Source organism: Podarcis bocagei (assembly GCF_964188305.1).
Source record: "Podarcis bocagei genome assembly, chromosome: 11".
Taxonomy (NCBI): Eukaryota; Metazoa; Chordata; class Lepidosauria; order Squamata; family Lacertidae; genus Podarcis; species Podarcis bocagei.
Window position 1 is genome coordinate 61,844,519 of NC_138136.1, and position 25,443 is coordinate 61,869,961.

A 25,443-nucleotide genomic window follows, 5' to 3' on the forward strand; every position below is an offset into this window, starting at 1 on the left:
GTGGGACATTCTTCTGTGCACTGATGGACTCAGCCAAGCGAGTCTGTTCCAGCAAGCCGCCGACCGCCTCAGCATGCCCTCCAACAAGTTTCCACATATGTGAATGATGTCTCCCTGAGCTGCGACCCGTTTATTCCTGATTCCTCGCTGTTGTCAGGACGGGAGGGGCTTCTCTGAGGACACACAGTGCACTAGAAAGTGGAATTTGGAAGTGGATGCAATTAACAGGAGAGATGGGGCATCAAAAGGGAAGGGGAGAGAGAGAGAGAGAGAGAGAGAGAGAGAGAGAGAGAGAGAGAGAGAGAGAAATCCCTGCTATTGAAGTCCAGGAAGAATATGATTTTCTGCACACATAGAGACAGGCATTCACTGTATGAACATTGGTGACTCCCTGAGTAGGAGTGAAAATGTAATTAACTAGATACCTGCTTAGTTTAAATAGATTTTTCCTTGTTTCTTTTATTGGTTATTTTTTGTGTGTGTGCTGTTCTATTCTCCTGTGCGTGAGTCTTTTCTTTAGACTGGCAACTCCCCAACTCCCTTCCCCTGCAATCCCAAATCTAAGTCCCTCTGGCTCAGTGTAATTTAACAAAGGTTGTTCCAGTAGAATTTGAAATTAATAATTTCTAATAGGCAAATCAATGGGAGTTTAAGAACTATTGTCCTGTGTATTTGCCTAGGTGTGTGTGAGAGAGTGCAAGCTTTAAGAGCAGGTTGGCTGATTTCAAAGGACAGTATATTTGAATGCTATTTGAGTTTAATTACTTTTTGATGATTACCTGTTATGTGTTTTTAGATTTTTGTGTTTTATCTGTGTTGTTTTAGTTTGCTTGTAAACCACCTTGAGTCCTGGTCTCTGGTTGTTGTTGTTGTTGTTGTTGTAGATTTTACACACACACACACACACACACACACACACACACACAAGAGTGCATTTTTTCTTTAAAAAATGTTTAGGGGTACTCTCATTTTCCTACTCATATTGAAATACTGCCCCTCAATGAGGCCAAACTTAGATTCACAAAATGTTTAGGGGTATGTGTACCTCTGAATCCGCCAGGAAAAAAAAGCTTTGTGTGTGTGTGTGTGTAAATTGCAGATGTTTTGAATATTCTCCACTCTTAATTCCCGGGGCTAAAAGAGCTACTTGGATTAGATAGGAGGAACCCCCCCCCCCGCAAAAAAGGTGTGTTCACCTTTTGTCAGTGTTCCTTGATGTCCTGAATTTGTTAAAATGCCATTCTTTCCCCAGATACTTTCCTTTCCCCATCCTCCTTCCTGGATCACCTATCACTCATAGATCTCAGCCAATCAGGGATCCTATAATGAATAGGATAACATCAAGGCATGGTGTATCCAGTTCAGCAGCCCCCAGAGAGATAGCTTTGCCCCTCCTGCATAGTGGCAAAAAGAACATGGGATTGACTGCACACCAGTAAGATGTGTGTGGTCATAGCACAACCAGGCGGACACGCCCAGTCTCAGTGGTGCATTCTGCTTGGATACTGTGGCGTTTGCCTTCTTATGTGTGTGACATCATACTGGGTTCATAGGGAAAGGGTTAACTAATTGTAAAATGACTAACCAATGGGAAGCCAGGGGGCAGAGTTAACTGTGTATAAGGGTAAAGCACATAGGTTTTTTTAGAGAGCTGGAGTTAGAGTTGTTGAGAAGATAGTCTGGAGTTAGAAGAGGCAGAGAAGATAAGTCTGTGGGTTGGGCTAGTCTGGTGTGAGAGAGGGAGAGAATTTGTTAAGAGGAGTCAGTCAAACAGTTGAGATAATCAGTCAGAAGGTATTAGGAAGGTATAGGCCGGTAAAGAAACTGAAGTTAAGATACTGACAGGAATATTATCAGAGAAACCATAAACTTCTTAATGTTTGTAAAATAAACTTGGTTTTTGGGGTTCCCTTTTAACTGACTGGACTCAGTGTTTTACCAGTGAGTAACTGGTTGGTGGCAGCGGGGAAGCGAGCACAGTGGTGGCACAGGGATCAACAGACCGTTAAACGTCCAGGGACACTATGTGATTACCTACAGAGTAAATCCAGCACTGTGCATCATCTCTGGGAAGCCACTTCTGTGAATCCCCTCCGGGCCATTGTCTAAGCAAGCATAGCTGCAGTTGTTTGTTATCATAGACCAAGGGTGGGGAGCCTTGGGTCTGGTGACTGAATGTGGCCCTTGGGAGTCTGGCTAAGATGCTCCCCTGCCCAGTCACCCCTTTGTCGGGTATCCTAGCATTTTGGTAAAGCCTCTCGCTTGCCAGGATGGAGGGCTGTGAATGGACAGCAGCCTAGTGTGCAGAGGTTGCATTTGTTGCCCCTCCCAGTTTTGCCTCTATCCCTACCCACCACTAGCATGTGACCTCTGGAAGTCAGCCTAGACGGGAATGCAGTTCTCAGGCTTAAAAATGTCTCCTCCCGTCACCCAGTTCAGTCCCTTCCCTCTCTCCCGGCCTCAAACTTTTGACTTCCTTGTTCAAATACCGCCTGACGGGTCTTTGGCAAAGCAATATTTTCGCAGCCCCTGCTTTAATAGAGTGACTAAATCATGCTCTGGGACGCTGGTGGCGCTGTGGGTTAAACCACAGAGTCTAGGACTTGCCGATCAGAAGGTCAGTGGTTCGAATCCCTGCGGTGGGGTGAGCTCCCGTTGTTCAGTCCCTGCTCCTGCCCACCTAGCAGTTCGACAGCATGTCAAAGATAAATAGGTACCACTCCAGCGGGAAGGTAAACGGCGTTTCCGTGCGCTGCTCTGGTTCGCCAGAAGCGGCTTTGTCATGCTGGCCACATGACCCAGAAGTTGTATGCCGACTCCCTCTGCCAATAAAGCGAGATGAGCGGCGCAACCCCAGAGTCGGCCACGACTAGACCTAATGGTCAGGGGTCCCTTTACCTTTACTAAATCATGCTGGTCAACCTTGCAGGGCTGTCGTGAGGATTAAGGGACCTGAAGTGTTTTGAGAACTGGTTAGGCGTTCCTCTAGGAATGTTTGGTAATATCCTTGCTGCTTTCCGTACCCTACAATCTGTTTGCAAGTGTGAATAAGCTGCCCTAAAATGCACTTTTTAAAAAACCAGAAAGAAAAAAAGTTGCAAAGAAAAAGGAGAAAAGAGCATGTTATCTGCATTCTCCTCGCAGCGTCTCTTAATAATTTAATTCCCATTATGACTGCTTGCATGCACAGGGTGGGGTGTGAGGGGAAGGAGGGAGGGAGAGAGGGGAAGAAGATTTATAGAGAGATTTCACTCCAGGTTGAGTTTTTGTCTTTCCATGTTTTCTTGGCATTTATCATGCATGTTTTAATTTAGATCTGAGACTTGTTACCATCTGGTCATTATTGCAAAGAAATATTCATTTTCTCTGAGTGACAGGGGCTTCATTCATCACAGGGGGAGATGATTGCCCCCTCACTTCCCCTTTGCCTCCTCCCCTTGGCTTGAACTGGAGACGAAAGGTGGTGAGAACGCAGCGAAGCCACAAGACGCTGGCACCCGAGATGAGGAGCAGTGGAGAGGGCTGGGGTGGAAGCATCCGTTCGTTCATCCGTGGTGGCAAAAATGAGCCTTGCACTTCCACGCAGCTGCTCACGCCGGGCTGAAGCAAACAGCGAGCCTAGCGTTTCAAGCAAATCCTTCTCGCCTGAATATTCCACGGAAATTCAAATTTGTGTTCCAAAACCGGGACTGGGCAGGCCTGTCCGTTCAGGAAGTTTGCATGCACAAAGTGCTTCGATAATTCTAAAAAGTGTTATGGAGGATGATGGTGGAAGTTCGTCGCAATGCCTCCTGTGATTCTATTCTTCCTGCCTCTGCAGGAAGCGGTGTGGGAAGCAGGAAGGGGCACCAGAGTTCTCTGCACTGACTTGCGGCAAGTAGCAGCCAAGAAGATCTAGCCTACATAGAACCATAGAATTGCAGACTTGTAGAGTTGGAAGGGACCCACAAGGGTCATCTAGTCTAATCCCATGCAGTGTGGGGATGGGGGCTGATGAGAAGCCCTGACAAGTGGCCATCCAACTTTTGCTTAAGAACCTCCAATGACCTTCTGAGGCAGTCCACTCCACTGTCTTACTATCACTGTTTCTGATCTTGAGTTGAGTCGGCCACATTTCTGCACCTGCATTTACAGTGGTACCTCAGGTTACAGACACTTCAGGTTACATACGCTTCAGGTTACAGACTCCGCTAACCCAGAAATAGTACCTCGGGTTAAGAACTTTGCTTCAGGATGAGAACAGAAATCGTGCAGCGGCAGCAGGAGGCCCCATTAGCTAGAAGTGGTGCTTCAGTTTAAGAACAGTTTCAGGTTAAGAACGGACCTCCAGAATGAATTAAGTTCTTAACCCGAGGTACCACTGTCGTCTGATAAAGAAAGACGCAAAAACTCTGCATGGACACTAAGCCAAAGAATGAAAAATCATTACACTCTTCTTTCTCCCCCCCCCCACCTCTCTCTCTCCCTCCCCACCACTTCACAATGTCTATGACACAAAATGTAACCGACCCTGTAGAAAGGACTCTGTAGACTGAAAACAGAGACGTCGTATGTGCCCTTGTTAACTGTGAAAATCCTTTAATAAAAACAACTATAAAAAGGGGGGAGTTTGGGGGGGGCTCATGGAATTTCCATGCACATTTTTATCTGAAACGCACATTTTTTATGGGCACATTTCTACTACTTTATATGCATTTGCGTGCACCACTTCTGGTTTGGAAACTTCGTTTCAAAATTAGAAGTGCAAGTTTTTGATGGAGGGCTGGGTTTCAGTTAAACTCAAGCCAAACTGGATTTCCCCCCTTACCTAGCTAGAACCTACTCACCATTTCAGTGTCCTCTCTGCTACATTGCCCTATGGTAAGATCATCTTATTTTTGAATGATCCTCTCCTATCATCACCCTTTGAGTTTGTTTCCCCTTTGGTGGTGCAATTGTGTAGTCGAAACCGAACTGGCTGCGTGGGGCGAGGGTCTCATCCACCTCACGCGTGATCCCTGGTTGGTTGAGATCACCCATGTGACGAATACAGGCAAAAGATTGAGTTACCAGGCTGGGTGGAACAGTGGACAGGGAATAACAGCAGAAGATGGGAGAAAGAGCAGATCCAACGGGATCAATAAATGGGAATCTCTTCGCAATCACAGCGTTTTTCAACAAATATTCACACCGTGCCCCCTACTGACTGAGTCCAATCTGGGTTGCAGCTAACTGAATTCTACTAAAAAAGTAGACCCATATGGAACCAAACCAGTCATTGCCATTAACTTCAATGGGTCTTTTCTACAACCCTTTGCCCGCAGTAGGGTGTGCCTGCAACCCCATCCATCTCCCCTGTGCCCCCTTACTACATATGCCTGGACTGCATGCATGAGCCAACCCTATGATTAAGGAGGAGAGCAGTGGGGTGGGAGACCGAGGCAGAGGAGCCACCCCACAGAGGCGGCGGCAGCCCCAGATGTGCCTGCGCGGCACAAAGAGGAGGCCTGCCTCTCTCCTTTTAATGATTGTGCCAAGTGTAATTTTGTTTCTCTGGAAATCATTCTGTGACAAGCCCTGCCTGAGGAACATCTGCTCCCACAAATCCAGACCTATAATTTGAATAAATTATCAATATCTGGCAGGGGCCCATTATTAATGCTTTTGGAGTCTTTGAATATTCTCCCGGTTAATAAGGAGACCGGAGTTGGCAGTTGGCATGGTGGTGGCTTCCGGATAGCCTTCTATTGGACTTCTTTTGTTCTGCTCCCCCTTTCTCAGTATATTTCTTTCTTTTTTTCTTTCTTTTTTTCTTTCTTTTTTTCTTTCTTTCTTTCTTTCTTTCTTTCTTTCTTTCTTTCTTTCTTTCTTTCTCTCTCTCTCTCTCTCTCTCTCTCTCTCTTTCTTTCTTTCTTTCTCTCTCTCTCTCTCTGTTTCTCTCTCTCTCTCTTTCTTTCTCTCTATCCTTTTCTTTTTCCTCAAACGCTACCGATGGATGGTGTGTGCGTGTTTGTGTGTGATGGTTCTCGGCTCCGCGAGAATGAAAGAAAAGAACAGCAAAGGAGGAGGGGAAGTGTGGGAGAAAAGCCATTAGTATCCTATATATCAGGAAGAAAAATGACATCCTCACCCCGCCCTGCTCAAAGGACTCCCTTGAGTGTTTTGCCATTATTACCTGTACAAGGTTGCACATGTGGTTTCAGAAGCATCTTCTCTTCCGTCAGGCGGCGAGTTTTCTCAATTCTGCGCCAGAGACAAGTTTTATTAACTTTCTCTTCAGCATCCACCCTGATAGTTAATGATGCAGGGCACCTTTGAGGTAGCCTAATGCAAGCCGTTTATCAAAAAAACACCACCACACATAAATAGGACGGCATGCTCTCGATATGATAAATCAGAGGCTGGTGCCAGCGCTCTCCTTACAGCTCTCTTTGGGAAGCGCAGGGACTTTCTCTAATTGCTGGCTGCCGCTTAATGGCGGGGCAACCTATCAGCGCCAGGCCATGGAGGGGCGAGATTCAGGTCAAGGCAGAACAGGATGCTGGGAAAGGGAGACAGGAGGGCGTTGTCAGAGTCAGCAGCAAGCCCATTTTCTGGATGGGGAAAATCTGTCCAGAAGGTGTGTGGGTGGCATGCAAATTGGGCTGTCAGAGAATTCTGGCAAAACCCAAAATGAGACTGGAAATTGCCAATAGAGTGGCACCTTGGGTTACAGACGCTTCAGGTTACAGATGCTTCAGGTTACAGACTCCGCTAGCCCAGAAATAGTACCTCGGGTTAAGAACTTTGCCTCAGGATGAGAACAGAAATCATGCGGCTGTGGCGCGGCAGTAGTGGGAGGCCCCATTAGCTAAAGTGGTACCTCAGGTTAAGAACGAACCTCCAGACCTCCAGAATGAATTAAGTCCTTAACCCTAGTTACCACTGTAGTAATTATTATTATTATTATTATTATTATTATTATTATTATTATTATTTATTTATTTCTTATACCCTACCTATCTGGCTGGGCCTCCCCAGCCACTCTGGGCAGCTTCCAACAGGATATTAAAAACACAATAAAAGATCAAATATTAAAAACTTCCCTAAAGAAGGCTGCCTTCAGATGTCTTCTAAAAGTCAGATAGTTGTTTATTTCCTTGACATCTGGTGGGAGGGCATTCCACAAGGTGGGCGCCACCGCCGAGAAGGCCCTCTGCCTGGTTCACTTGCATGCCTAAACCCCATGATAAGCACCCTCCTTGCTGAACTTTGGGTGCCTGGCAAAGATTTCCTTCATTTCTTCATGTAGAGCACAGCTAAAGTATGGAACGGGCCCCTGCAGGAGGCTGTGTGCACCACCAAATTAGATGGATTTCAGAAATTTATGGAGCAGAGAGCTATCGATGGCTACTATCCATGATGTTTAAGCTCTGCCTCTACACCTGGAAGCAGTAATGCTTCTGGATACCAGTTGCTGGAGACCACAGGAGAGAAGAGGGCTCCTGTGTTCCAATCCTGCTTGTGGGTTTTCCACAGGCATCTGGTTGGCCACCATGGGGAAAAGTTGCCGGAGTAGATGGACCATTGTCCTGTTTCAACAGGACCTTCTTATGTTCCTGTTCCAGGAACGGGCGGTGTTTGGTTATATGAATTTTGTAATATTTTATTGTCACGTTTTCTGTGGGTTCCTCTTATGTGTCCTTGCTTGGATATGTGGGTAATTAAGCATATAAATATATAAGCATATCTTAAGTACATTTGTTGTTGTTGTTTAGTCGTTTAGTCGTGTCCGACTCTTCGTGACCCCATGGACCAGAGCACGCCAGGCACTCCTGTCTTCCACTGCCTCCCGCAGTTTGGGCAAACTCATGTAGGTAGCTTCGAGAATACTGTCCAACCATCTCGTCCTCTGTTGTCCCCTTCTCCTTGTGCCCTCCATCTTTCCCAACATCAGGGTCTTTTCCAGGGAGTCTTCTCTTCTCATGAGGGGGCCAAAGTCTTGGAGCCTGAGCTTCAGGATCTGTCCTTCCAGTGAGCACTCAGGGCTGATTTCCTTCAGAATGGATAGGTTTGTTCTTCTTGCAGTCCATGGGACATAAGTACATAAATAAATATAAATATAAAAGGTAAAGGTAAAAGGACCCCTGACCATTAGGTCCATTTGTGGCCATCTCTGTGGTTGCACGCTCATCTCGCTTTACTGGCCGAGGGAGCCGGCATACAGCTTCTGGGTCATGTGGTCAGCATGACTAAGCCACTTCTGGCAAATCAGAGCTGCACACGGAAATGCCATTTACCTTCCAGCCGGAGCCGTATCTATTTATCTACTAGCACTTTGACGTGCTTTCGAACTGCTAGGTTGGCAGGAGCTGGGACTGAGCAACAGGAGCTTACCCCATCACGGGGATTCGAACTTCCAACCTTATTATCGGCAAGCCCTAGGCTCTGTGGTTTAACCCACAGCGCCACCGGCATCCCACATAAATATATATATGCCCAAATTAAGTTAGCTTATATGTATAATTTTGTAAAATATTGCAGCTGGTATTTAGGAGAATTAGTGCCTCTGACCATAAAGGCAGAACATGGGCATCATGACAAGCAGCCATCAATAGCTCTCTCCTCCATGAATTGGCCCAGTCCCCATCGTTCTACCTGGACACTGAGGTCCAGCATCGAGGGCCTTCTGGTGGTTCCCTCACTGCGAGAAGCCATGTTACAGGGAACCAGGAACCAGCCTTCTTGGTAATGGCACCTGCACTGTGGAACGCCCTCCCACCAGATGTCAAAGAGAACAACTACCAGACTTTTAGAAGACATCTGAAGGCAGCCCTGTTTAGGGAAGCTTTTAATGTTTGATGCATTACTGTATTTTAAGATTTTGTTGGAAGCTGCCCAGAGCGGCTGGGGAAGCCCAGCCAGATGGGCAGGGTATATATAATAATAATAATATATTACTATTATTATTATTATTATTATTATTATTATTATTATTATTATTATCAAGCCAACCTAGTTGATGCCCATCACTGTCTCCTGTGGGAGTGAGCTCCATAGAGTTCAACTATGTGCTACATGCAGATGTATAAAATTAAGATACCAGCAGAGAGCAGGGAGGCACAAAGGGAAGGGGGAAAGGGGTGCCCATCCACTTTGGGCTGTGGCCACACCTCCTTCTGGCTTAGGCCACACCCACTGTGAGCATGTGACTCCTCACAGGCTATCCTGTCCCCATTATAAGCCTCTCTCCTTGTTTTCTTGGTCTCCTGATTTCCCCTCCATACCATAGCAACTCCAAGCACGAGTAGATCTGGCAAAGTTTAAGACTTTGGGGGGGGAAAGAGATTTTTTTTTTCCAGGGGGAATTTTTCTTCCCTCCCTTTCCAAATAACATTCAAAGGCATTAGTGGAAGAATTGGCCTGTGGTTATTTCACAGCTAGTTTTATTTATGGTAAATTTATTATAATAAGGATGTTCTCTGTCATTGTCTGGTGCGATTTATTTATTGTTTCTCCCTTTTGAAAACTGTTGATATTGATTGCTGTGAGAGGTTGCCTCGAAGAAAAGGGGGAGAAAGGGGGGGACCTGGGGAATGAAAAGAAATGACCATGTTGTTATCAATTACTTCATAATGAGATGTGAGCGGAGAATTTTAAGCATTCTTCCTAGCACTACTGTGGGATGGGGGGGGGAACAACACACACAATATATTTACAGGAAATTATCCCTGGGTGATGAATGGTGTGTTTTAAAGTGAGGGGTTCTGTAATGAGGGCCTCTCTTGATGGCTCAGAAGCTTATTTCTAACTACTATGTGTTTTAATTAAAACAGAATTTAGTGTGCATCTGCCAGAGACCAAAATAAACCAAACATTTTTGCACATAGGTCCTGTGTCTTTCCATCTCAGACCAAAGCTATTAATTCTCAAATAGATCAACAAGGGGAAAGTAGTGGGCAATTCTATAGGCGATGGTTTCTTAGAACATGAGAAGAGTTTTGATGGATCAGGCCAGTGATCCATCTAATCCAGCTTCATAAGAACACAGTCCCTCTTTGGGAGAAAGGGAGAGATAGAAATTTAATAAATACATAATTGGGTTGTGATCAGTCTGTCTCAGGAGACAACTGAGGAGTGCACCTTTTGGGGCGAGGTCAAGTTGTTGGACGGTTGCAGCGCCTGCTGTGACTGTAGAGCTGGATGGGGGGGAGACATGTTTTGTTGCAGCTGGGGCAGAGGAAGGTGTCCAGCCACGCTGCTGCAGATGCACCATGGAGTTTCTGTGCTCCTCCCAGCAGTCTCTTCTCCTCTGGTCGCACAAAATAAACAGAACAGAGCCACCACGGAGAATCACTCCCTCAATTATCAACATTCAGGCTGTGAGTGTCATTCGATGCTTACATAGCCAAAACAACTACAGAAAACCCATGCATAGCAAAGAGGCAAAAGCAAGTTCAGGGGTTTGCAAAAGTACAAAAAGGGCAGCCTAAAAGGCAGTGGGGCAGTGAGCTCTTCTGCATTGCAAGCTTTTGCTGCAAGTCACTTGTTGGGACTATTGGGTTGTATCCACTGCTAGTTCTGCTCAAAGTGGACCCATTGAAATTAACAAATATAAGCTAGGGACCAATCCTAAGTATGGAAAACCAGCACAGCTGATATAATCACAAATTAAGGTGTCATAAAGCATGCCAGATCCAAGCTCTGTTCATGAACAAGGCCACTGCTAGCTGAGTCACTTAAGGCTGTAAACAATAAGGTGAGCACCTTAAACTGGGGCCAGAAACAAGCCAGTCTGGTTGACTCTGGTTGACAGAGAGGGTTGCATCTTGCCATTCACCTTTTTGGCTGGCCTTGCCACGATTCATAGCACATGAAAGGTCATGGTAACAAAGCAAAAAGATGCCAGGTTAGCTGTACAATGGTACCTTCAGGTTACATATGCTTCAGGTTACATACGCTTCAGGTTACAGACTCTGCTAACCCAGAAATAGTACCTTGGGTTAAGAACTTTGCTTCAGGATGAGAACAGAAATCGTGTGGTGGTGGCGCACCAGCAGCAGGAGGCCCCATTAGCTAAAGTGGTGCTTCAAGCTAAGAACAGTTGCAGGTTAAGAACGGACCTCCAGAACGAATTAAGTACATAACCAGAGGTACCACTGTATATTGTTGTCCCTGTGTAGTTAGTGGGATATTTGGGGTGTGTGTGAAAAAAGACCCTTTCCCATTGCCTTTCCTTTGTTAAGAAGTTTCAGACACATAACAAATGGTACAATGGCCTACTGACACCCACACCAACACACCCACACCATGATATTGGACCTGTTGTTGCCTGGGCTTGACTCTCTGAGGACGATTCCAAGTCTTGGTCCTCACCCTTCAATAGCTTGCCTAATTTTCATTTGGAGCACCATTTTGCTTCCTATGACACACAATCTCTCTTTCTTCCCTTGGTCTTCCTTCATCAGCAAATATTCTACGGAGTGAATTTTAGCATTCACTATCTGTCCATGCTCACATGCACCCTTCATGTACACACACACACACACACACACACACACACACACACACTCCATCTGATGCAGAATTGGGAATTATACATTAGTTACTTTGACTCCTGGCTATGACAGACAGTAATTTACCATTTTATTGTGATTCAGTACCTTGGACAGAGGCGCACATAGCCTGTCATACTGTGTTCGTCACCAACAGTAGAGACAAGCATTGCCTGTCAAACAGAAGCACGGCTCTAATGAGGACACCTAGATTTATAATTTTAAAGATTCGCAGGCAATGGGAGACTTTACAAAACAAAAAACAAAAACCCCTTTCTAAGCAGGGCAGGCTGGTTAGAGGATATAGAACTTTTTTTTTTTTTTAAAGTAACACACAGGGATTTCCCCCCCTCCTTGCATGTCTCTGTAAGGACAGTCCTTTTTTCCCTGCAAATGCCAACCAATCTATTTGCAAGAGATATCATTTGCATTGGAAAGGGAAAACAGACAAGGGGGGCAGTGATGGTCCCTCCCCTCTTGGCGAAAGCAGTTGGAAAACTCATAATGAAAAGATGGGGCCTTTTTGACTTCTCCATTTATCATCATTTCCAGCCGGCTTGGGAGGGGGGAAAGAGAGAGAGTGTTTAGGGGTGGGTCTGTTGGCTGCAACCCAGCACACATTGTGTAATGAGCACCAGCGATGGGCTGAGAATGCTGACATTTTTTTAAAAAAAAGCAATTTTCCCTTCTGACCTGGTGGGTGGAATTCTTCTGCCGAACCTTTATCCATTCAAACCAAAGGATTTTGCATCTAGGTGTAGTTGTGCACAGGCATGCTGTGGCATTTTGCAGAAGCAGAGCCCACAGCCAAGAGACATAAATGTTTATCTGAGACAAGGCTACGAAATTGGGGGACCACCAAGGCAAATGGAGCCCAACAGACTCACTGGAGGTTTAACAGACCTCCCTGGGAGGCTGAAAATTAGGGTAGGGAACACTTTTTAACCCAAAGTCCACATTCTCTTATGGGAAAACTTGTGGGGGCCACATGCTGGAGTAGGCAAAAGTGGTTGTTGTTGAGTCATTTAGTCACTCTTTGTGACCCCATGGACCAGAGCACGCCAGGCACTCCTGTCTTCCACTGCCTCCCGCAGTTTGGTCAAACTAATTTTAGTAGCTTTGAGAACACCGTCCAACCATCTGGTCCTCTGTCGTCCTCTTCTCCTTGTGCCCTCCATCTTTCCCAACATCAGAGTCTTTTCCAGGGAGTCTTCTCTTCTCATGAGGTGGCCAAAGTATTGGAGTCTCAGCTCCAGGATCTGTCCTTCCAGTGAGCACTCAGGGCTGATTTCCTTCAGAATGGAGAGGTTGGATCTTCTTGCAGTCCATGGGACTCTCAAGAGTCTCCTTCAGCACCATAATTCAAAAGCATCAATTCTTCGGCAATCAGGCAAAAGTGGACAGAGCAACAAATGTGACTTCTACCTTTGTATAGGAAGCTTTTCCTACATGCACTGCCACATACCCCAAGCAAGCAGGTGTCAATTATCAGAGTCCAGGGGCACATCCCAGCCAGGCAAAAAAAATACTCAAGGAGAATGTGAAGCAGGGCTGGTCAGAGGCATAATCTGGGGATAGGTGATGTCCCAAGGGCCAGATAAAGAGAGTCTGAGGACCGCATTTGGTTCCCCACCTCTGCTATGCATTCTTGACTGGCTGAATTTGGCTTGATGGGCCACAAGATTTGGGCAGACCTGATTTGAGAGATGGAGACTCAAGTTTGATTCAAGTTTGAGCTTTGTCACAGATGGACAGTGTTCTCCTGGGCCAGTCACTGTGGGTCAAGGTGCGCATGAGCACAAGTATGTCTTAGAAGCGCAATCTTGCAACTGATTGTCACACTGGGTATTGTGTTTTGATGTTTTGAGACTACAATTCCCACCATCCCTGACCACTGGTCCTGCTAGCTAGGGATCATGGGAGTTGTAGTCCAAAAACAGCTGGAGGGCCAAGGTTGAGGAAGCCTGTCTTAAGCTGATACTTACCCTAATCTTTGTTGTAAGTGCTGGATTCAAACGCATGCCTAGGATCACACCAATTATCTTTTTAGAATTTACTGGGTTTCCTACTTCATTTTGGTTATTGTTAGCTTCTCTGTGTGGTGCCTAATATCTTTGTACTAAAAAACAACAACCCCAAAACCAAACCCTCAATCCCTTTAAAATCATGGTAATAGATTTGATTTGATTATTATTTTTTAAATTTATACACCGCCCTTCATCCGAAGTTCTCAGAGCGGCTCACGAGACAATAGATTTGCCTATCCCTCCCTGGTCCACAGAGAAGTTTATCAGTAGTTTTCTACTTTAGCCTCCTTATATGCCCTCCTTACAGAAAGGCAAAGTGAAAATTATTTCAATCTATAACACTCACACGTACACACATACGGCAAAAGCAGTTATCAAACATTTAAAACTGCTTCGGGACATCTGATCACCTTGTTCTCCGAGCAGTGGTCAAGGATGAACAGAGAAAGCAAGAAAATTCACTACTCAGTGATAAATAAGTCTAGCAAGTCTCCATATAAATGAAATAAAGGACTGAAGCACGAAGATTCAAAGTCTTGCATACGCTTGCAAAAGGTGCAACAATAAATCGGAAATAGTAGAATATGTAGGAATAGCTGGTTACTTCAGAACACAGGAAACTGCCTTCTACCAGATCAGGCCACTAGTTTCCTGGCTACAGCAACTATCTGCAGCTCTTTGGGGTCTCAGACAGGGGTCTTTGGACTACTGTATTTTAATATTTTGTTGGAAGCCGCCCTGAGTGGCTGGGGAAACCCAGCCAGATGGGCGGGGTATAGATAATAAATTATTACTATTACTATTATTCACACCAAGTGCTGCTTGGTTGAATGACTAGAAATGTCAGGGGTTAAACCTGGATTTTCTGCATTGAAATCAGGTGTTTCGACATTGAACTCCCAGCCCATTCACACAAGGCAGGTGCCTTCACTGTACTGTTTTTGGCACTAGCTGAAAACCTACTTGTTTTGGCAAGTTCAAGTCTACCCAGATACATAAACTGAAACTCAGATGCCTGTACAGTGGTGCCTCGGGATGCGAATGGGATCTGTTCCGGAGCCCCGTTCGCATCCCGAATGGAACACAAGACGCGACGATGTGTCTGCGTGTGCACGGGTCGCGTTTCGCCGCTTCTGTGCATGCGTGTGACATCATTTTGAGCATCTGCACATGCACGAGCGGCGAAACCCAGAAGTAATGCGCTCCGTTACTTCCGGGTTGCCACGGAGCACAACTCGAACGCGCTCAACCCAAAGCACATTCAACTCGAGGTGTGTCTGTAACTGAAATATGTGGTTTTATTTTAAAATGTATATTATTAACTTCTGCTTCTATTTATGTTTTAAAAAGTTAGGTTTACTTGCTTTAAACACTTCTATTAATAATTTTAATGTACATTTCCTTTTACTTTTCTTTTCCTTTTTTACAATTGAGTCCTATACAAATCCCATTCAATAAAAATAAAAAATGAACTGTGGCCCCCAAATACCTGAAAGGAAGCAGTCAGGTTGCAAAAACATTTGACGGTGCCTCGCCAAGGACTACCGTAGGACTGCAACTTACTATGCGTGATATACTTGCATGATTGCAGTTTTGTGTGGGTGGCAGAAAAATAAATAACTGGAGAGCAGGAAGTGAGCAGTTGGAAGGCACCATCCAAGATCTCACGGGATAGCCCTGGATTTTCTCGCTGCAGAAAGAGTTTTCATCATCATCATCATTCATTATTTATACCCCATCCATCTGGCTGGGTTTCCCCAGCCACTCTGGGCAGCTCCCAACGTAATATTAGAAACTCAATAAAACAGCAAACATTAAAAACTTCCCTAAATAGCGCTGCCTTCAGATGTCTTCTAAAAGTCAGATAGTTGTTTATTTCCTTGACATCTGCTGGGAGGGCGTTCCACAGGGTGCATGCCACTACCAAGAAGGCCCTCTGCCTGGTTCCCCGTAACCTCAATTCTCACAGTGAGGGAACCTCCAGAAGGCCCTCGGCGCTGGACCTCAGTGTCTGGGCTGGATGATGGGGGTGGAGACGCTCCTTCGGGTATACTGGGCTTTAAAGTCAACGCCAACACTTTGAATTGTGCTCAGAAACATACTGGGAGCCAATGTAGGTTTTTTAAGACCAGTGTTATGTGGTCTCGGCAGCCACTCCCAGTCACCAGTCTCGCTGCCGCATTCTGGATTAGTTGTAGTTTCCGGGTCACCTTCTGGGTCGCCCTCTGCCTTCCTTACCAGGCTCTAGGAAAGGCCCTGTGAGATCTTGGATGGCTCCACACGATCTAGTGGGAGCCTTCCAAGGCTCTTCTGGTGCCTCATGTGACCTTCTCTGGGCCCATTAAGGTAGAGGCGGGCCTTGTGTGACCTACCCAGAGTCCAGTAAGGTAGTTCTGGCAAACTAGGGATAGTTGTGTGGTGTGGTTCTGGAGATCCTCCTGACTGCATGATATTGCCTTTGCACATGAACTCTGGTATGTAATTCCCATTTAAGTTGTGGTGCACTTTGCCAACCAATCAGGTCAGAACTACCCCCTGTCAGGAAAGAGGGTCTCCAAGTACCCTCCAAGACCCTCCTGGTAACTAGCACAAAACAAAGTGAACTTATCCCCCAGCCAACAGTCTGGGCACTGGAGTTCACTGGAGTGAACTCATGCTATTGTTTCAGATCTTTTTTGCATGCTAAGTAGGTGTTCTGCCATTGAGCTATGTACGGCCTTTCATTGTAACCTCTCCAAACTGCAGGATTCCATCAAAGGTATCGATACATTTACTTATTTTTCCTGCTCCATGATTTGCCCAATGAGATGTTTATGCAGGCTCAATAGAGTCTCCATTTATAATGCCATTGACACTGTGCAGTACACATCTGTCTCTTGACACAGTTTGCCATCTCATTTTCCACCAAGGTTATGTTTTCTTTTCCAGCGGGTTGCTGGAAATGTCAGTCAATTACAGACACAGGTACAAATTTCGGGTAGGGGACTGTCCCGATAAATAAACGTGATTGAGCTTGCATTTTGAAGCTGAGCAGCTCTTGAACTTTCCCGTTGTCGACGGCAGGTATAAATCTGAGTATTACCAAAGCTAAACAGATTGATTGAATTACATTAAGGGCATTGAAGGCGCAATTGCGACAATTTACTTCCTGTTACTATTACATTTACCTCCCTGGAAACTTTGGGGATCCTGCTGATTCAATTGGAGGTTAAAGGTAGCCATGTATACATTTGTATTTGCCTTATTGCTAAGCAAATCTATTCTCCACTGACACAAGATCCTTCCCTTGCTTGCTCGCCCCAGCCCAAAAAGCAGAAGCGACACATTGAAGTTGAAAAACGGCACTCGGCGAGGGGTTTAAATACATTTTTTGAATCTCAAATATATTTTAAAGGTCAATTTCGGCAGTAATTATATTATAATGGCAGAGCCTTTTAAAGACAAAACACAAGATTAATATGTTTCCAGATGAGAAGTGTTGGAAGATTCGATCTCTCTCTTTTTTTATGCTGTGTTTTTCAGGCCATGAGGCTGCAATGCAAATCTCAGTAGTGTTGGAGCCATTAAAAATACTTTATCTCCCCCCTCCGCCCATTTCTTTACTTGATATTTTATTAAAGTTTTCCCTTTTTATTATTTATTTATTCAATTTATATGCTGCCCTTTATTCCAAGATCCCAGGGTGGTGTACAACATTATGAACATAATGTACACAACATAATAATAAAATACTCATAATAAAAGCCTTCCCACTTTTAACAGACCATAGATAGTTTAATGACCAAAGAACTGGGTAAAGAGGAATGACACCTAAATATAAGTAATGATGGCACCAGGCGAGCATCTCTGGGTAGAGCATTCCATGGATGGGAAGCCAATACAGAAAAGGCCCATTATTGCATTGCAGCCCTTGGAACCTTTCAGGGAGGGGAGCCATAGAGAAGGGCTTTGGATGACAAATGCAGGGTCCAAGACAGTTTATATGGAGGAAGCCAGTTCTCAAGGTATTGACACCCTAAGCCATTTAAGGCTTTATAGGTCAATACCAGCACTTTGAATTGGGCCCAGATACTCATTGGCAGAGGGACGCGGGTGGCGCTGTGGGTTAAACCACAGAGCCTAGGACTTGCCTATAAAAAGGTTGGCAGTTCGAATCCTTGCGATGGGGTGAGCTCCCGTTGCTTGGTGCCTGCTCCTGCCAACCTAGTAGTTCAAAAGCACGTCAAAGTGCAAGTAGATAAATAGGTACCGCTCCGGCGGGAAGGTAAACGGCGTTTCTGTGCTCTGCTCTGGTTCGCCAGAAGCGGCTTAGTCATGCTGGCCACATGACCCGGAAGCTGTACTCCGGCTCCCTCAGCCAGTAAGCGAGATGAGCACCACAACCCCAGAGTCAGCCACAACTAGACCTAATGGTCAGGGGTCCCTTTACTTTTACCTTACAGCCAGTGCAGTTGGCCCAGGATTTATTTTTTTACACAGTCTAACACTTCTTTCCTCCCCTCTTGCCCCCTTCCTTGCCCTGGCCCCATATCCTAACCCTAGAAACCTCCCATGAAGTGATGGTTTAATTCTGCTCCCCTTGGCCATAAGAAGAGCCTGCTGGATCAGGCCTATGCCCCATCTAGTCCATCGTCTGGTTCTCAAAGTGGCCAACCAGAGGCCTGTGGGAAATGCCCAAGCAGGATTCAAGCACCAAAACATTCTCCTCTCCTGTGGTTTCAGCAACTAGCATTCAGAAGCAACAGTGGAGGCAGACCATAGCCACCAATGGCCATTGATAGCCCTCTCTCCCATATATGTGTCTTGTCCTCATTTATGGTCCGTGAGAGATCTCATCTGCAGTTGTGGCTGATGCCTGTTGGGACTGGAAGTGCAGAAAGCAGGGAGGCCAACTGTAGGTGGAGGCAGAACCAATGAGAGGTGGGGCCAGCTAATTTGAGATTTGTTCCAGCCTTCTTCCTGCTGATGTCTACAAGCAAGGTGGACCAGCCCATGAGGCAAGGTGAGATGGCTGTGACCAGTGGCAGGATTCACTGGGGCAGCAGATCCCAATGTCAGTCTTTCTTCTCCCCTTGTTCCTGATGTAGATCTTCCCTCATCCCTTATTACTCAATTATTATTATAAGAGCCAGTGTGGTGTATTGGTTAAGAGAGGTAGACTCGTAATCTGGTGAACCAGGTTCGCTTCCCCGCTCCTCCACATGCAGCTGCTGGGTGACCTTGGGCTAGTCACACTTCTTTGAAGTCTCTCAGTCTCATGCACCTCACAGAGTGGTTGTTGTGGAGGAGAAAGGGAAAGGAGAATATTGGCCGCTTTGAGATTCCTTAGGGTAGTGATAAAGTGGGATATCAAATCCAAACTCTTCTTCTTCTACTACTTCCCTGGCAGGGAGGGGGGTGTCATTTTGGGGTCCACCTCAGGTGCCAAAATGTATTGGCCCTGTCTACATGGGCAGTGTTGAGACTACAGAGGAGAAAGCTGACAGCCAGAGCCACCCCTTCTTCAGGAAGAAGACAAGATGGTGGAAAGCTGAGGGGAGACCGAGGTTAGTTCATCAGTGCTCCATTTGCTGTTGTAGACCAGGTCACTGCATAGTCTCATTACATCTCAACAAGAGCACAGCAGAGTTGGAAGAGGTGCAATTAATGACCAGACCAGCAAAGAGATTGGAGCATCTTCCCTATAAAGAAGGCTGATCACCAAAGAATTGATGCTTTTGAATTATGGTGCTGGAGAAGACTCTTCAGAATCCCATGGACTGCAAGAAGATCAAACATATGCATTCTTAAGGAAATCAGCCCTGAGTGCTCACTGGAAGGACAGATGCTGAAGTTGAGGTTCCAATACTTTGGCCACCTGATGAGAAGAGAAGACTCCCTGGAAAAGACCCTGGTGTTGGGAAAGATGGAGGGTGCAAGGAGAAGGGGATGACAGAGGACGAGATGGTGGGACAGTGTTCTTGTAGCTACCAGCATGAGTTTGACCAAACTGTGGGAGGCAGTGGAAGACAGGAGTGCCTGGTGTGCTCTGGTCCAGGGGGTCATGAAGAGTCGGACACGACTAAACAACAACATCTTCCCTATAATGAATTGTTCGGATGATGGGGAGCTTTTTCTTTTTAGAAAAACAACCACTGTGACATCACCAGCATCACACATGGTCTACTACATATTTTACATACTCAGAAAATGCCTCAATTCACAGATGATGTCACGATTAAGAAACTCTTGATGCTATGCCAACGTAGAAGAAGGAGCTGGAGCAGCAGCAACAGAAGAAAATGAGTAATAAGATAGTTCGTCTTCTTCTCTTAACTTCCACCAGAATCTTCACTCTCTCTGTACAGAATATCTAAAATAAGAAAACACAAGACTGGGGGTTTTTTAAAAAGAAAAAAGGATAAAAATACAGCAGTAAGTGAAGATCATCGTTTCCTATGCTCTTACCATAAATACTGCATTTATATCTCATTAATTAAAATGCCAGCAACTTAAATCATTTATAATAGAGACCCAAGAACTATTAGTGAAGTCAGCCCTGCTTCATTCCAGAGAGATTGGACAAAGATGAATTGCAGTATAAGAATCTGAAACACTTCCTGGCTTCAAAATGTTTTGGCTTGACAGTGCTAACTAATGTATTAATATTGCATAGATTAGGAAGGTAACAGGGTAAGCTTTGGGTTTTTATGGGTTGCAGGGGGGAAAGATCTGACAGAGAGACCTCCAACACACTCGTCCACACAACATAACAAAAAAATAGTCAAAAATCATAAATAAAACTAAAATGCACAACCAGACTGAACTGTTTCCACATAAACCACCATAAAATAAAGATACAAAAGCAACCTAACAACTACTTCTCCCCAAAACAACACCTCAGCTAAACTAAGGGTTGCTGTTGCTACTTGCTTCTAATTTAAACAATTTACCTTTCCAGCATTGTGCTGAAATCAAGGAAGTGCAATAATCATCTCCATCAGCTAGCAGGAACAGATTTTCCCCCACCCACCAGATTTCAGGAGTTGCCAGAGCGTTACATAAGAAATACATGAAAGTAGCAGCATTTGCAAACATTTAAATCTCATAGTCTTCATCTTACTACTCTAGCTGATCTTTATTCAATGAAATCTTAGCAGTGATGCAATGGCTTTCCCATTATGAAACCAGATCTATGTTCAAGGTTTCTTTTTCAGAGAGCCAGTATTCTTCTGCAGTCTTCCGGCTTGGTATTTATTGAAGTGTATCGTAAGATATTAATCCTGTGTAAGTTTAGTATCATATCCAGTTTTCAACACAAATCAGTGCATATTACCCAATTAAAGGATCACCATCATCTTCCTGAAGTGGACGTCGTGAAAATGGATGCGCAGAAGCTGTTTAGCCCTTCATGACTATTATAAGGCACATAAATGTCATTAACATGATGAAGACAACAGCAACGATTCCAATGGCCTCGGGGACATTCATACACCACCGCCAAGCTAATAAGCGCTTGGCGTAGCTCAAGGCGCCATTATTGAGCTGGGGCATCAAACCCAGGATGTGACACATCGTTGGATAAATATCAACTGAATAAATGGTAGTTTGACTGTAACCTTTGTGGAAAGCAGGCCCACAAGCTGCCAAAAATGGAAGCATACTTGGAAGAGAGTTATCACAGCCACGCTCTCCTAACTTTGAACACAACAACCTTCCCTGGGGTTTCCAGCAACTTGCATTCAGAAGCATTACTTCTGTGGAGCCAGAGCACAGCCAACATGACTAGCAAAGCTGGGCAATATCTGGTCTTCAACATCGTGATATATCACTGGCTAAGCATCACAATATATCTATATATCACAATGTATGAAATAAGGATGGAACTATGTAGAGGCGAACAGTAGGGCTGGGTGATCTCTGGTTTTCAACATCATGATTTATCACCAGCTAAACATCACCATATGCCAAAATATCACAATGTCTGAAATAAGGATGGAGCTACGTAGAGGCAAGGCTTCAAGGTTTTCCCCACATTGTGATTTTTGCATAGAACACACACACACACACTCCATGATTCACAATGTATTTCCAGGTCAAAAATTATGAAACCGATATCACGATATGGACTTCAAACTGGTTTCAGATGATATATTGAAATATTGCCCAACCCTAATGGCTAGTAGCCATTAAAAGCCTTATCCTCCATATTCTAAGCAGTCACCCCATTCAGGCACTGAGGAGACCCAGACCTACTTCACTCTGCAAGGTGGTCTCACATGCCTTCAAACCACACCATCTGGACCATTCCTGGGTCCTCAGATCCAGCTTCACAAGCAGGGTCTTTTGAGACACAGCAGAAGACGTACTGCTGCATTTCCCCCAGGGTAATGAGTGAGGAGTTCTTTCATTTATTTTGCTACTGAGGCTCCTTCAGCAGATACTTTCTATAGCTGGCCAACATTATCGCCTCTGTTCATCCCTCCTGTGTTCAGCATTAATGATATGGAGCCAGAGGCTTTGCTAGAGAGCCAAGTCATACATTTTCCTTTCGTGCTCCTGATATTTTGATTAGCTTCTTCTATAAAAGGCAAAGGGTAAATCATCTGCTCCAGAGATAATGGAGCATTTCTTCCATGAAGAGAAAGGAGGAGGGCCTTTTTTGAGGGTAGGGGGAGATGCTTTATTTTCAGGCCAGTCCACTGACAAAGACATCAAGCTGAAAAACTCTTGATGCAACCAGGCAAGGCGGCAGAAGTTTGGCCTTTGCATCTTCCACATTTCTGCAAATGAAGACACTAGCAAGGAGTGGGGATAATTTGGATTGGGAGGCTTGGCCCTTGGAATCCGAAACCATTTTTTAAAGAACATAGAATCATAGAATCATAGAATCATAGAGTTGGAAGAGACCACAAGGGCCATCGAGTCCAAGCCCCTGCCAAGCAGGAAACACCATCAGAGCACTCCTGACATATGGTTGTCAAGCCTCTGCTTAAAGACCTCCAAAGTAGGAGACTCCACCACACTCCTTGGCAGCAAATTCCACTGTCAAACAGCTCTTACTGTCAGGAAGTTCTTCCTAATGTTTAGGTGGAATCTTCTTTCTTGTAGTTTGGATCCATTGCTCCGTGTCCGCTTCTCTGGAGCAGCAGAAAACAACCTTTCTCCCTCCTCTATGTGACATCCTTTTATATATTTGAACATGGCTATCATATCACCCCTTAACCTCCTCTTCTCCAGGCTAAACATGCCCAGCTCCCTTAGCCGTTCCTCATAAGGCATCGTTTCCAGGCCTTTGACCATTTTGGTTGCCCTCCTCTGGACACGTTCCAGTTTGTCAGTGTCCTTCTTGAACTGTGGTGCCCAGAACTGGACACAGCACTCCAGGTGAGGTCTGACCAGAGCAGAATACAGTGGCACTATTACTTCCCTTGATCTAGATGCTATACTCCTATAGCAGAATAAGAACAGAATAAGAGCCTGCTGGATTGGGCCAATGGTCCATCAAATCCAGAATCCTCTTCTCACAGTGGCCAGCCAGATACCTGTGGAAAACCCACAATCAGGAGCCAAACACAAGAGTAGTCTCTCCTCCTGTGGTTTCCAACAACTGGTATTCAGAAGCATGGCTGCCTCCAGCTATAGATTGATAGGTCAATGCAGCCCAGGTGGTTATGAAGACCTAACAGAGACTTCATTTCCTTAGGGTCTTGTGAAAGAACAATGTTAGACAGCAACTGGTGGTTTCCTTCTATCAGTCCACGATAGAAAGTGTTCTCTCATACTGTATTACGGTGTGGTACACTGGTTTGACAGCCATAATAATAATAATAATTTATTATTTATACCCTGCCCATCTGGATGGATTTCCCCAGCCACTCTGGGCGGCTTCCAACGAAGTATTAAAATACAGTGGTCTGTTAAACATTAAAAGCTTCCCTAAACAGGGCTGCCTTCAGTTGTCTTCTAAACGTCTGGTAGTTGTTTTTCTCTTTGACATCTGTTGGGAGGGCGTTCCACAGGGTGGGTGCCACTACCGAGAAGGCCCTCCGCCTGGTTCCCTGTAACTTGGCTTCTCACAGGGAGGGACCCACCAGAAGGCCCTTTGTGCTGGATCTCAGTGTCCGGGCAGAACGATGGGGGTGGAGACACTCCTTCAGGTATATTGGACCGAGGCTGTTTAGAAAGTCCCTACAGAGGGTGGTGAAGACAGCAGACGATATCATGGGCTGTCCCCTCAGTTCGCTAGATGTCATCGCAGGAGACCATTGCCTCAGAAGAGTGAGGAACATTCTCAGGGATGACTCACACCTTGGCCAGCACCTTTTTAATCTCCTGCCCTCAGGCAAGAGATATAGAAGCATGATAAGCCTCACCAACAGGTTAAAGAATAGTTTCTACCAGTGGGCCGTGAGGCTGCTGAATAGAAGACAGCAACATTGCAGCTGACGTTTGGGGTTGGTGGTCGTACGACAGCGCACAGAGTGTAACAAGGACTGAGAGATTGTGGGAGGAGGGGGGTTCATTTAATCTCACTGTAAGCATGTGGTACAGTGACAATAAAGTATTTCTATTTCTATTCTATAGCTCTCTCATCCATTTGTCTACTCCTCCTTAAAAACTGTCCAGGTTGGTCTTCACAGCTTCCTGGGGGAGAAAGCTCCATAGAGTAACTATGTCCCAGATGCCCTAGTTGCCATTTGACACATGACGTGAAGCCCCATGCAGCGTGAAGCCCCATGCACGTGAAGCCCCATGCAGCCCTATACGGCCTAGGACCCTCGTACCTACGGGACCGCCTCTCCTGGTATGCCCCACAGAGAAACCTACGGTCTGCAAATAATAACATCCTCAAGGTCCCAGGCCTCAGAGAGGTTAGGCTGGCCTCAACTAGAGCCAGGGCCTTCTCGGCTGCAGCTCCAAACTGGTGGAATGCTCTGTCAAAAGAGACTAGGGCCCTGCGGGACCTGACATCTTTCCGCAGGGCCTGCAAGACAGAGTTGTTCCGCCAGGCCTTTGGTCAGGGCGCAGCCTGACTCCCTCCTCTGGCAACCTGCACATAATTCTACTTAATTGGTTGCCATCAATTTGATTTAATTAATTTTTATAATGAAATATTTTTAGATTGTGTGATTATTTGATTGATTATTTTATTGTTGTTAGCCGCCCTGAGCCCGGCTTTGGCTGGGGAGGGCGGGATATAAATAAAATTTATTATTATTATTATTATTATTCTGAGGCTAACATTTGAATTGGAAGAGGAAGGAGGAGTGTGGAGGGGAGAGGAGAAAGGGAAGCCCTTCCTCCACATTAGAATTATTTTAAATTTAAAGATCCCACCCCACCCCCACTGCTATTGCACTCATTGGGAAAATATGCAAGCATTTGCCTCTTCTCTCTAACAGGGCAAGGTAAAAGTAGATAAGGGATGTGTGTGTGTTTGCAATTTTCAGTATGGAAAATGGTGGGAGGGGAAATGGTCAAGCGGTCCCTCTCTCTTACTGTGGCCTTCCAACTGAAAGGTCATCTAATTCAACACACACACCCTTGTGCAGGATATCCACCACTGCACCCTCTCTAATAGATGACCACCTAGACTTTAGAGAGCTTTTGGAACAGAGTGGAGTCAGCTTAGCTGTAGTGTTATTTATTCCTAAGGATTCCAAGCACATTTAGAATAGTACTCAGCTTTTATCTCTTTGCTATTAAGGGTCCAATTTTCCTTTCCATAAAAAGGTGTGTATATTGGGGGGGGGGAGAGAGAGAGAGAGAGCTTCAACCCCGACAGGGTTATTTCCCTAATTTCCACCACCTATTTTTGCAAAGCTTGAAGGAACGAAATGATATGCCCTACTTCCGCCAATTACAATTCTCATTTCTTCCTCCCTCCCTTTCACCAAAACAGAAAAGAGGACAACTCTCCC

The 25,443-nt window shown here is 45.3% G+C and overlaps 1 protein-coding gene across 13 annotated transcripts in view; it reads left to right on the forward strand.

The window, feature by feature from the left end:
* CELF4 (CUGBP Elav-like family member 4) overlaps positions 1-25,443 on the forward strand; it is an 842,420-nt gene that overhangs the window by 562,885 nt on the left and 254,092 nt on the right. The gene's annotated exons all lie outside the window — the stretch shown is intronic.